Here is a 12,795-nt window from a genome sequence, read left to right as displayed (position 1 = left end):
AGAATAGGTTAGAGATGTGGATAGTTTATGAAAACTTAAAGATATTCAGGGGAGGAACTATTTTCGTTTTTTTTCAGCCCCTCATCTTTCTGGTTTGACTTTTTGCCAATCTTTTTCATATGCATCCAGCCGTGTTGCTAATTTTTTTGGGTTTGGGAGTATGGCAGAGGCCTCAAGAGGAGAACACCATGGGAAATGGTTTGCAAGGAGGCCTAGCACAGAGTTGCTGGAGGCATGGGGGGAAGTTCTGAAACTGTTCTCTTTTTACCTAGTACCTGTCAAAGCTTGAAAGAAGGAAGTCAAAGCAGTTTCCACTTTCACAGTCCTCCTCCCTTTGCTGGGCACTGTGCTAACTGGAAGTGCCATACTGTGCAGGAGAATGTGGCTGGTGGGATGAGAAAGAGAAATAAGTTAGAGCCCAGGGTCTACTCATTGTTAAAAATAGGTATCTGTTTGGGGGCTGATACCATCTTTCATTCTGTGAAAGCATAGCTAAGAATGGCATTTGCCATCATCTTAGTGCACCAAAAAGGCATTTAAAAGTTGTTAGGACTACAATGATTTTTTTTCAAAGGAAATATCTTTTTAAAAATTTAAAAGTATTACATGCTTATTTTAAGCAATTCAGAGTTGTATATAGCATAAAATGAAAGTTGTTTCTTACCCACTTCCTTTTTTTATTTTTCTCATTAAACTTTTTTAATGCGTCTCAAATTCTGTGACAGAGTTTTGGTCAAGTTGTTTCCATTAAAAAGTACTGATTTTTCACACCGGTCAGAATGGCCATCATCAAAAAATCTAGAAACAATAAATGCTGGAGAGGGTGTGGAGGAAAGGGAACACTCTTGCACTGTTGGTGGGAATGTAAATTGATACAGCCACTATGGAGAACAGTATGGAGGTTCCTTAAAAAACTACAAATAGAACTACCATACGACCCAGCAATCCCACTACTGGGCATATACCCTGAGAAAACCATAGGTCAAAAAGAGTCATGTACCAAAATGTTCATTGCAGCTCTATTTACAATAGCCAGGACATGGAAGCAACCTAAATGTCCATCGACAGATGAATGGATAAAGAAGATGTGGCACATATATACAATGGAATATTACTCAGCCATAAAAAGAAATGAAATGGAGGTATTTGTAATGAGGTGGATGGAGTTAGAGTCTGTCATACAGAGTGAAGTAAGTCAGAAAGAGAAAAACAAATACCGTATGCTAACACATATATACGGAATCTAAGGAAAAAAAAAAAAAAAGGCCATGAAGAACCTAGTGGCAAGACGGGAATAAAGACACAGACTTACTAGAGAATGGACTTGAGGATATGGGGAGGGGGTGGGGTGAGATGTGACAGGGTAAGAGAGTGTCATGGACATATATACACTACCAAATGTAAAATAGATAGCTAGTGGGAAGCAGCCGCATAGCACAGGGAGATCAGCTCGGTGCTTTGTGACCACCTAGAGGGTTGGGATGGGGAGGGTTGGGAGGGAGGGAGATGCAAGAGGGAAGAGAAATGGGAACATATTGTATATGTATAACTGATTCACTTTGTTATAAAGCAGAAGCTAACACACCATTGTAAGGCAATTATACTTCAATAAAGATGTTTAAAAAAAAATAATAAAATAAAAGCTCTTAAAAAAAAAAAAAGTACTGATTTTAAAAACTAATAAAACTGCCACGGACAAAACAAATGGTCCACAAAACATTCTCCTTTCCTTCTGAAGGTTTTACGATGCATTGTTATCATTAACCAGTCTCTTGCTGTTAAACTTAAATGGCCAATTGAGACAAACAGTTCTGAGACCGTTCTTCTACCACTGATTAAGACTGGGGTGGCAGGTATTGGGGATAATATTCATTTAGCCTTCTAAGCTTTCTGGGCAGACTTGGTGACCTTGCCAGCTCCAGCTGCCTTCTTGTCCACTGCTTTGATGACACCCACAGCAACCGTCTGTCTCATGTCACGAACAGCAAAATGGCCCAGAGGAGGATAGTCAGAGAAGCTCTCAACACACATGGGTTTGCCAGGAACCATATCAACGATGACAGCATCACCAGATTTCAAGAATTTGGGGCCATCTTCCAGCTTTTTCCCAGAACGACGATCAGTCTTCTCCTTCAGCTCAGCAAACTTGCAAGCAATGTGAGCTGTGTGATAATCCAGCACAGGTGCACATCCGCCACTTATTTGGCCTGGGTGGTTCAAGATAATCACCTGAGCTGTGAAGCCAGCTGCTTCCATCAGTCGGTCATTTTTGCTGTCACCAGCCGCATTGCCACGATTAACATCTTTGACAGACATGTTCTTGACATTGAAGCCCACATTGTCCCCACGAAGGGCTTCACTCAAAGATTCATGGTGCATTTCGAAAGACTTCACTTCAGTTGTCATGTTGACTGGAGCAAAGGTGAGCACCATGCCAGGTCTGAGAACACCAGTCTCCACTCGACTCACAGGGACAGTGCCAGTACCACCAATTTTGTAGACGTCCTGGAGGGGCAGAGGCAAGGGCTTGTCAGTTGGGCAAGTTGGTGGCAGGATGCAATCCAGAGTTTCATGCATTGTGGTTCCGCTGGCATTGCCATCTTTGCGGGTGACTTTCCATCCCTTGAACTACGGCATGTTAGCACTTGGCTCCAGCATGTCGTCACCATTCCAGCCAGAAATTGGCACAAATGCTATTGTGTCGGGGTTGTAGCCAATTTTCTTAATGTAGGTGCTGACTTCCTTAACAGTTTCGTCATATCTCTTCTGGCTGTAGGGTGGCTCAGTGGAATCCATTTTGTTAACAATTAGTTTCACACCCAGAGTGTAGGCCAGAAGGGCATGCTCACGGGTCTGCCCATTCTTGGAAATACCTGCTTCAGATTCACCAACACCAGCAGCAACAGTCAGGACAGCACAGTCAGCCTGGGATGTGCCTGTAATCATATTTTTGATGAAGTCTCTGTGTCCTGGGGCATCAGTGATGTTCACATAGTACTTGCTGGTCTCGAATTTCCATAGGGAGATATCAGTGGTGATATCACACTCGCGTTCAGCTTTCAGTTTGTCCAAGACCCAGGCATACTTGAAGGAGCCCTTTCCCATCTCGGCAGCCTCCTTCTCGAACTTTTCAGTGGTTCTCTTGTCGATCCCACCACATTTGTAGATCAGATGGCCAGTAGTGGTAGACTTCCCGGAATCTACGTGTCCAATGACAACGATGTTGATGTGGGTCTTCTCCTTTCCCATTTTTGCTTAGGTTTAGCGGTGGTTTTCACGACACCTGTGTCCTGGCGGCAAACCCGTTGTGAAAAAGGCCCCACTTCCTTTTTAAATACTACTTTCCGGAGATGACTACTTCCTGGTATCTAACCTTCCAGACCAGAGGGTTTTCTTTGGTGTAAAGAATCAATGCATCACTTGGGTATACTCAAGGAGTTTGATTTTTATAACCTTTCAGAGGAACTTGACTGATGTTAGGTCATTTTGCATTTCTTAGGAGGAATTAGGACACTTTGGTTGTCTTTTTTATGCTCTGAGAGTTGACAGCATATTGTTAGAAACCTGTCCAATATGTTGTAACTTCTGAGGTTTTGTTTCCTTTTATAAGTGAAACAGTATTTTGGTTGTGGTGTGGTGAAAGCCCTGAAAGCTGGAGCTGAGACGTGGTGACTGTTCCAGTTATCTGGTGCTTCTTAGCAAACTACTCTAAAATTTAGGGCCTTAAAAAAGCAATTTATTATTATTTCTCACAGTTGACAGGCTCATCTGGAAACTGGTGTAGCATCACTTCTTCCATATTGTAATGGTCAAAGCAGTTACCTGCCCAGATTCAAGGGGGCAGGAGTGGGGATGGGGATTGGACTGCATCTCTCAATCAGAGGCCTAGCAGAGAGTTGGGGGCCATCTTTAATCTTCTACTGGTGGCGTGGCTGATGCAGTGGCAGTCTTGAGAGGGAGAGGTAATAATTACAGAACACCCTTCTTATTACTCATTAGTCTTCTGGGTTAAAATTTACCATGCTTAGGCACAGTTCCAAGGTAAATTAATTTTGTTGTTGGTGGTAAAGGGGTAGAAAACATGAATAAAACTTGTTTACGGGAAAGGTTTTTAATGATGTAAGTAAGAAAACAAACTCTAGAGGAAGAACGTAAGATTTCCTAGTCCCCACTCCCCTCGAGGAAACGTATGTAACTTACTCTTTTAAGAATTGCTGTATTGCTTTTTCTTACTGAGAACGGTGATAACTTGCAGAATTTAAGAAAATGGTTTTTGAAGCAGGTTGATATATTGCATGCGTCATCAAGGGAGACAGGTATGCCAGTCCCCACTTCCTCAGAGACATGCTAGGCCAGACATCCCTTTTCTGTAACTCAGTCCTCTCTAAACGTATCTTCTTTTTTTTTTTTTATAGGATCTTTTTTTTTTTTTTAATCTTCACTTTTTTTTTAAAGGAGTTCCTTTATTTTTATTTATTTCTTTATTTATTTTTGGCTGTGTTGGGTCTTCGTTTTTTTTTCTGTGCGAGGGCTTTCTCTAGTTGCGGCAAGCGGGGGCCACTCTTCATCGCGGTGTGTGGGCCTCTCACTATCGCGGCCTCTCTTGTTGCGGAGCGCAAGCTCCAGACGCGCAGGCTCAGTAGTTGTGGCTCACGGGCCTAGTTGCTCCGCGGCATGTGGGATCTTCCCAGACCAGGGCTCGAACCCGTGTCCCCTGCATTGGCAGGCAGCTTCTCAACCACTGCGCCACCAGGGAAGCCCTAAACGTATCTTCTTAGACATTGTAAAGTGCTTTGGGAAATGATGATGAAGTGGGTTGAAGCTAGCATGGTTCATAATTTTTCCAACTCTGGCTTAAAATGAGCCCCCTTGCTTATCCTTCAAGATGCTTACTTTTTAGAGACTTAATGGGAAGGTTTTTCTTTTCCTGGTTGGATTTTAAAAATGAAATTCTCCTTTTGTAATTTGTTTTAGAACTTGAACTGCCCTGTATTCTGGGGTGTGTGGAGTGTTCTCTTACCCCTCTGTATCTGTGCTTTTGCAGTTCCCTCTGTTACAGTATCTCTCGCATCATATACCCAGGCCCTTATTAACTACCTGTGAAACTTTTTCTCATTCCACAGTATTCATGTTCGTTTTCATTTGTTCCTCTTACAGCACTGACTTATCATGTATACGTGTTTGCGTTCATTCTAAACTGTTTGAGTGCTGAGACCATCTCAGTCAGTGTTGCTTATTGCTTATGCTTTGCCTAAATTTTATGTGTTGAATGAGATGTACTACTAGGTGCACAGTATTCCACTAAACCTGAGGCTGAGCAGAAACTAACACTGGAGTGTTATAAAAAAGTAGAAGATGATAATATGAAGAAAGTTACTGAGCACCTAATAATGGCAACTGATATTTCTATAGCACTATACAGACTGTTCTGCCTAAGTTTAATTGTATACTTTTGACTTCTCTTGGAGGGTTGCAGATATTTCCTCTCCTTAACAGATGAGTAAAGAGAGTATGGAACTTGCTCAAGCTCACTCATCTAGAAAGAGGTGGAGCTAGAACTCAAATCTAGTTACTTAATTGTCTGAGACAATCCTGTAATTTATGTTTGTGATTTTTATTCAGGTAGGTTCTGCTTTAAGAAGAAACAGGATCTGAAGATACAAAATGGATTGAAAGATGATAATTGAATTCTGGGCTTTACTAAAAGAATTTCTTTATTATTTCTAGCAATATATTAACCAGAGATTTAATTTACAACAGTTTGGTTTCTGTTATCCATCGGCAATATACTGGATGTGAAAGTTCCTTTTTATATTTTGAGACTTTAAGAAGAGTAACTTTTAACTTGTGTAAAGTTATTTGCCCAAGTTAACAAGTGCTAACAAAATCTCATCAGTTAGCTTCATACTAGACAGAGTATTACTCTATTAGACAATCAGAGCACTATAGACACGGAAAAAATGATTTGAGTGACTATTTCTCAATTCTCTGTAGTATGGTGTGTAATTAGTATCATTCTGCATGCATAAGAGAGAAGTTAATCTATTAATACAAAGGATGGCTTAGGGAGTAGGTTGACAAACTACTGCTCAGAGCTAAATCTAGCCAAAGAACTAAGAAATTTTTTATAAGAATCGCTTTATGTTTTAAAATCATTGCAGAAGAGAATAATTCTGTGACTATTGTATGAAATTCAAATTTCAGTGTCCGTAAAGTTTCATTGGAACAGTTACCTCATTCATTTACTTAACTGTTGGCAGCTGCTTTCAAGCTCCAATGGCAGAATTGAATAGTGACAGAGACCATGTGGTCTGAAAAGCCTAAAATATTTACAGAAAAGGTTTGCCAACCTGTGCCTTAGGGCATTAGTGCTTAATTTTGTCCTGTGGAACCTCAGTTGAGAAAGGCTAAGCTTACCAATGAAGACACCTGTTCAATTGCTGCGGTATTTAAGAGTATTTGTATGTAAGAGGAGCACTATATGTATCACAACTGTTTTGAGAATTTGATCCTTTCTTTGCTCTGGAACGATGTTCTTTTGTCACTTGGCTTTGACAGTTGCAGCCTGGATTGGGCACCCAAGTTTTATTTTGTTCTAATGTCCTGAGTTTGACTAATTCATTGTATCTGACGCTTTGAAAAGCACTTTTTTTTTAATGACTTACATTGAGATTTGCTTTTGAGAAGTGACTAATTGGCAGTTCCAAACTGGACAGATTGAGGCCAGGTAAAGCCTGTAGGTGCCTGTCAGGCAGCAGTGAAGTTAAAAATCACCTGCTGTCAACACTAGGGAATTTTACTGTCATTTTCATTTTTGAAAAAATGAAGGATCATTAGATTCCTGGAGTTGCAGCACTAAATGGGGAAACTGGGTAGTTTGCCTCTGTGGAATGTTCCTTTTGTTTCTGTAGCCTAATCATGAATTACTCTCTGCTAACCTCTTTCTGGCTTTGGTTAAAAATCATTTTTCTGGTAAGTTTGTTAATTAGGAAATACAGAAATAGAACTGCTTGAGTTGTCATAACTTAAACTAGCCATGGAACTTTTAAACGGAAGAGGGAGCCAATGAAGACTTGTTTGAAAAAACAGGGGAGGGATGTTTTTGCTGCCTTAGCGCTGGTAGTTTTGTGTTACATGAAGCTGAAGACAATTATAGGTGGGGATAAGGACTGTTGAGGAGAAAGCTGTCGACTTCCTCCTTTCAACTTCTGTTTTGTATGGAACTTTTATAACTTTGATCTAGTTTTGACAAGTGAGGTTCTTCGACATCATGTTTTCCTGTAGAAGTTAATCTTTAAACAAAAAATCAACTCCAGGGTTTGACAGAAGTCTTAAAGCATATCAGCGAATAGTGTTTTATTATTTGGGTAATTAAAATAAATTGCCTTGCAGGTTGAAGGAATTAGCTCAGATTCTACATTCCTACCGCTCTTCAGCAGTAGCAGCAGATGGCCAGAAAGTTGGAGTGAAGATGGTGGGAAAGGTGGGGAGTATAGATCCATCACATCCTAGAGCCAGAGCTGTCCTTTTAGAGTTGCTTTGTGCTAGTTCTCTCTCTTTTTTTTTTGGTCTGCCTTCCCCTACCCCTTCTTTGGGGAAGGGGGATGGTAAGTAATTTATAAACACTTATCTTCCCCAAATGATTTGCCTCATTTAATAATTTATGCTTGTGCCATCAGTATTTTGATTTTGTTTAAAACTTCATCATATTTAAGATGAAATAGAGTTGTGGTAATAGCAGGAAAATGTCCTGAAGGATAGCCAGTGGACTTATAACTTGATATAAGTGCCTTGTGGGAGGGATTATGATGGTCCCAAGGAAAGAGTGAGTGAGACTTTCTGGGTCCTGCTACCCTCCCCCCTCCTTTCCCATAGTCTCATCTAGATGTGGTCTCTTTCTCTGCCAAATCCCTTCCTCTCTGCTCCCTTCTGCTCCTCTGTGCTGCTGCCATTACTGCCTGCTGCAGGTGAAGTGGCTGTGTTGTGTCTAATTAGCAAGTTGAGCAATGGATCATGAGAGAGAACATTGCATTCACCCTGCGCACAGCCTTGGCAGGTTTACTACTTCAGTAGGGGCTTGCTTTTAGCCCTTGAGTATCTTATCAAAAACGGAAGATAGATAAGAATAAAACATAGGTGATTGAAACATAACCAGTGATAGTTGTGCGTAAGTATTAACAGAAGCAAGATGGTTTTCTTTCAGTCGAAGCTCTTTGGAGCCAGTCAGGAGAGGCTTTTTGGAAGAGGTGAGCTTTTCTGAGGAAGGATAGACTGAGATTAATAAAGAGATTAAAAAAACAAAACAAAACTGGGATGAGGAGTGGGAGTGGGGGTCAGTCAATTAACACATACTCTACTGTTCATTTTGTGCCTGACATGGTTCTAAGCACTGGGGGTACAAGTCCCTGCCCTCATGTAGCCTGCGTGAGGGTGAAGCATCTTATGGGTGATAGAGTTACTTAATGCGGTAGAGGGCATAAGTGGGGGTTTGGTGGGAAATAGAGAGGTGGAATAACCCCCCCCCTTAAAAAAAGACCATGGTTAGTAATTTAAATATGATTTATGAGACAATTGGAAGGTAGTCTCGTTAGGAGGCCTCTGAGGGACTATAATATATATATATTTTAACATCTTTATTAGAGTATAATTGCTTTACAGTGGTTTGTTAGTTTCTGCTTTATAACAAAGTGAATCAGTTATACATATGTCCCCATATCTCTTCCCTCTTGCATCTCCCTCCCTCTCACCCTCCCTATCCCACCCCTCTAGGTGGTCACAAAGCACTGCGCTGATCTCCCTGTGCTATGCGGCTGCTTCCCACTAGCTATCTATTTTACGTTTGGTAGTGTATATATGTCCATGCTGCTCTCTCACTTTGTCCCAGCTTACCCTTACCCTCCCCATATCCTCAAGTCCATTCTCTAGTAGTCTGCGTCTTTATTCTCATCTTGCCCCTAGGTTCTTCTGACCTTTTTTTTTTTTTTTTAGACTCCATATATATGTGTTAGCATACGGTATTTGTTTTTCTCTTTCTGACTTACTTCACTCTGTATGACAATCTCTAGGTCCATCCACCTCACTACAAATAACTCAGTTTCGTTCCTTTTTATGGCTGAGTAATATTCCATTGTATATATGTGCCACATCTTCTTTATCCATTCATCTGTTGATGGACATATAATGTTATTAATACAGTATTTGAGAAAGAAGAATCCTTCTGTGACATACAGAGAATTGGAGTTCAGGGGTTTGACAGTAGAGACAGCCCCCTGTCCCTGGGCCCCCAAAAGTTTCATTTAGTTTTGTTTTATTCTTTTGCCTTTTTGGGAGTAGATTTCTGCTGTCAATATTCAGAGTATCAACAGGGATAGGGAAGAGGGTAGAATTCTGCTTCTGGGAGCTCTCAGAATTTAGTCTGGCCACTCTTATTTTTGATGGTTATGTCCCTGATCCGTCAGCTACAGCAGAGTTTAAAGGTATAAATTATTTCCATGGTGTGGTGGAATCTTAAGGTACAAATTACATACAGATCAGGTAAATCATTAGATACATAGACTTTTTCACTCCTCATTGAGACAGAGGTCAAAGTCTTTATTTATTAACTTCCTAGGTTCTTGAAAAAGCATGGCAGTTTTCTATTTTGGCCTCAGAGCCTGTACAAGGTCAAATCACAGTTCCTTACAGCTGCAATTTCCTTGACCCTGTTATTAAATTCTCAATTTTGCCCCTTGAAATTCCTTCACTTTTTCTTTTGGACAGGGTATGTTTCTTAGCTTCTTCTTCTCAAAACAGTGTTCTAGCTCTCTCTAAGTCCCCATGTACTAGCTCCAAATGACTTTGACCATCTTGTGTGTACCCTGCCCCCACTCCCCATGCACATTGCCTAATTAAGATTCTTTGGTTACAAGAAACAATTCCATTAACAGTAGTTTAGTAAGGGGTAAAGTTTATTTTAAGGCCATTCAGTCATTCATTCAACAAACATTTACTGAGTCAGGCATTCTGTGTCAGGCACTATTCTAGGTATTCAAGGATACAGGGAAATCTCATATTAATCCAAGCGCAAGCTCCATGGTATACTTAATAAACCGGGATTTAAGGAGGCTCAGAGGATCTTAATAATAGGCAAGCGTTAGGGTGTATCACAATCACCTGATCGCTAGGCCCTATTCCTAGAATAGGGCCAAATCATTTGCATTTCCCACAAGTTCCCTTGCTTGTGATGTGGATGCTGATGCTGCTCCGCTGGGGACCACACTTGGAAAACTTTAGTAAAAGCTCCTTTGAGGGATTATCTGATTGATGCACCTCTGACGACATATGGATGTTTTCTGATTTCCTTTTGCTATCGGGGTGTCTGGTATCCGTCCTTCATCTAAACAGGAATTTTTCTGGTGGGCAGTTACTCTTGAAGGGCATGATGGTAGATACAGGCCATGAAATATGTCCAGTGAAACATGTAACCAACTCTGGTGGGTTGTGTGTTGTACTCATCTAGTTTTCTGTATTTTGAGTTCTCTTCCTTTTTTCCTACCCACGCTTTCTTATTCTTTGTAAAACTTCTAATTTTCTTTACAAAGTCTGAGTCAGCTTTGGAGGTTCTTTTGGGAGGGAGAGAGTATGGTGTTCCAACTTTCTACAACCCTTTTCTCTCTTGAGGCTTAATACAAAGAGGAAAACACATTTACCTCAGTGATTCTCCCTTTTGTCCAGATGAGTCAGACCTTCACAGCCAGGAGGATTTTTTTGGGGGGGAGGAGGGGGGTTGTAGTGGGGTGAATTATTTTTTTAACTTTTTGGAAAAAGTTGGAGGCTTATGAGGCTATTGAAGTATGTAGTGCAGACTTGAAGTAGGACTGGGGTAGTAGCAAGTAGAGTAGACAAGGTAGAGTAGAATAAACACACAGAGATGAAAAATGTGTTAATGGAAAAGAAACTTTCAGAATTAATATCCTTATTGTAGTTTTCCTAAAACATGCTGTAAAGAATGTCAAGGCAGAGGTGAAACACAGTGGTAAAATAAAACAACCAGTACAGTGAAACAGAAATGTCCAGGAAGAAGCTGTTGGTGGCTTGAATGTGAATTATTTTAGGGTGATTGGAAAGATTTGTGATAGGGAAATGAAGGTACCCCATGAAGCTTGTACTTAGTGGTAGTTTTGCCAGTAATAAAAAAAAAAAAGAGGAATAGTCATTTCTTATACTAGACTGGTTCTTTCCAAAGTGCTTTTACTGTGTTATTTAATCTTCACAAATAAATTGGATGTGTGTTATTTTTCTTCACTGAGGGTGAAATTTAGTAGAAATTTAACTTGACTTGCTTAAATAAAGCCTAGGTTACTGAGTTCACGAGGCTAGACCTTGAAACCCAAATCTCGCTCATTATCTTTTTCCTTGGAAATGAGGTTCTTTTACTGTTTTCCCAGTCTTAGTTATATCTACGTAGCCGGAAGCCAGTGTCATCTTTGACCCTTTATATCCCCTCCGTTTTCCACCCGTAGTTCACCAAATTGGTCTTCCAGCTATATTTTATATTTTTCTCTCCCTCCTTGCCATCACTGCCACCTTAGGTCAGGCAGCCTCTGCCTTCTGCTTGGCCTTTTATGTCTAAATGGAGCTTCTTACTGGGTTCTAGTCTTTTCTCTCATTCATTCATTTATGATCTTTGGAAAACAGACCTGTTTATGTTATTTACCCACCAAAAGAACAGGATGAGTGCTTACTCTTTGAGATAAAATTCAAACTCCTTGGCCTGACTCCAGACTATACTGTTTTACCTAATTACCCAGTTTTATCCACATATACTTTCTTCGAACCACATAAAACTGTTGTTGTTCCTTACTTATAATATTCTCTGAAGATCTCAAAGTCCTATAATACAGTTATGCATGGATTTCACAATGACCCCGAATCTTAAAATAGAGTTAAAATTTTCTTTGATATTCTTGCTTAAGAAGGCAAGGTCGTATATAAAAATAAAAATATCTGTCCAAGAGAGTTAAAATTAGAAAAAAAAAATACTTGGTACTTAACAAGGATAGATTTTCAGCTATTAGGAAAAATTGGTTTCTTAGAATACTCAGGTGCTCGGGGATCTGACCAGTTAGTGTTTTAGCGTAGTCGCACATTTCCTGCTTTGGTTCCTTTCATAGCTTAGTATATTTTTTGCTTTGTTTGGGGCTTTTTGGTTAAAGATTGATTCTTTAAAGCAGGTTGAATTTGTCCCCTGGAGGACATGTGACAATGTCCGGAGATATTTTTAGTTGTTATCACTTAGTGGAGAGAGGTGTTAATGACATCAAGTGGGTAGAGGCCAAGGATGCTGCTGAACATCCTACAATATGTAGGACATTCTCCAAAACAAAGGATTACCTGGAAGTGGTCCAGTTTTTGGTCTGTTCAATTCTGTACTGTACTGTTTGCTTGAAGTCTTTTTTTTCTACTTGGTCCCATATACCTCCAGATCAAAACCATGTTCCTTTCCTTTTTTAACCCAGTGTGGTATCTTTATCACCTCATGCACCTGTCTTGCTTTTTCTAAACTCCTTGCCTTCTCATTTTCTCTCTTCCTGGAATGTCTTTCTGCCTCCTACTCATATACAGTTGACCCTTGAACAACACGGGTTTGAATTGCTCAGGTCTGCTTATATGCAGATTTTTTTCAGTAGTAAATACTACAGTACTACATAAGCTCCGGTTGGTTGAATCTCCGGATGCGGATGGCTGACTGTAAATTATACGGAGATTTTCAACTGCACGTAGAGTCAGTGCCCCTGACCCCACATAGTTCAGGGG

At 40.3% G+C, this 12,795-nt stretch overlaps 1 protein-coding gene and 1 pseudogene across 3 annotated transcripts in view; one reads left to right on the top strand and one right to left on the bottom strand.

Moving 5' to 3' along the window:
* ZFAND3 (zinc finger AN1-type containing 3) overlaps positions 1–12,795 on the top strand; it is a 329,704-nt gene that overhangs the window by 31,437 nt on the left and 285,472 nt on the right. The window lies entirely within an intron of this gene.
* LOC309637629 (elongation factor 1-alpha 1 pseudogene) lies at positions 1,663–4,380 on the bottom strand (annotated as a pseudogene). Its single transcript has one exon. The product of its transcript is annotated as an elongation factor 1-alpha 1 pseudogene (transcript).

Source organism: Balaenoptera physalus, assembly GCF_965194825.1.
Source record: "Balaenoptera physalus genome assembly, chromosome: 11".
In the NCBI taxonomy this organism is placed as follows: Eukaryota; Metazoa; Chordata; class Mammalia; order Artiodactyla; family Balaenopteridae; genus Balaenoptera; species Balaenoptera physalus.
This window is presented reverse-complemented; position numbering and strand designations above follow the sequence as displayed.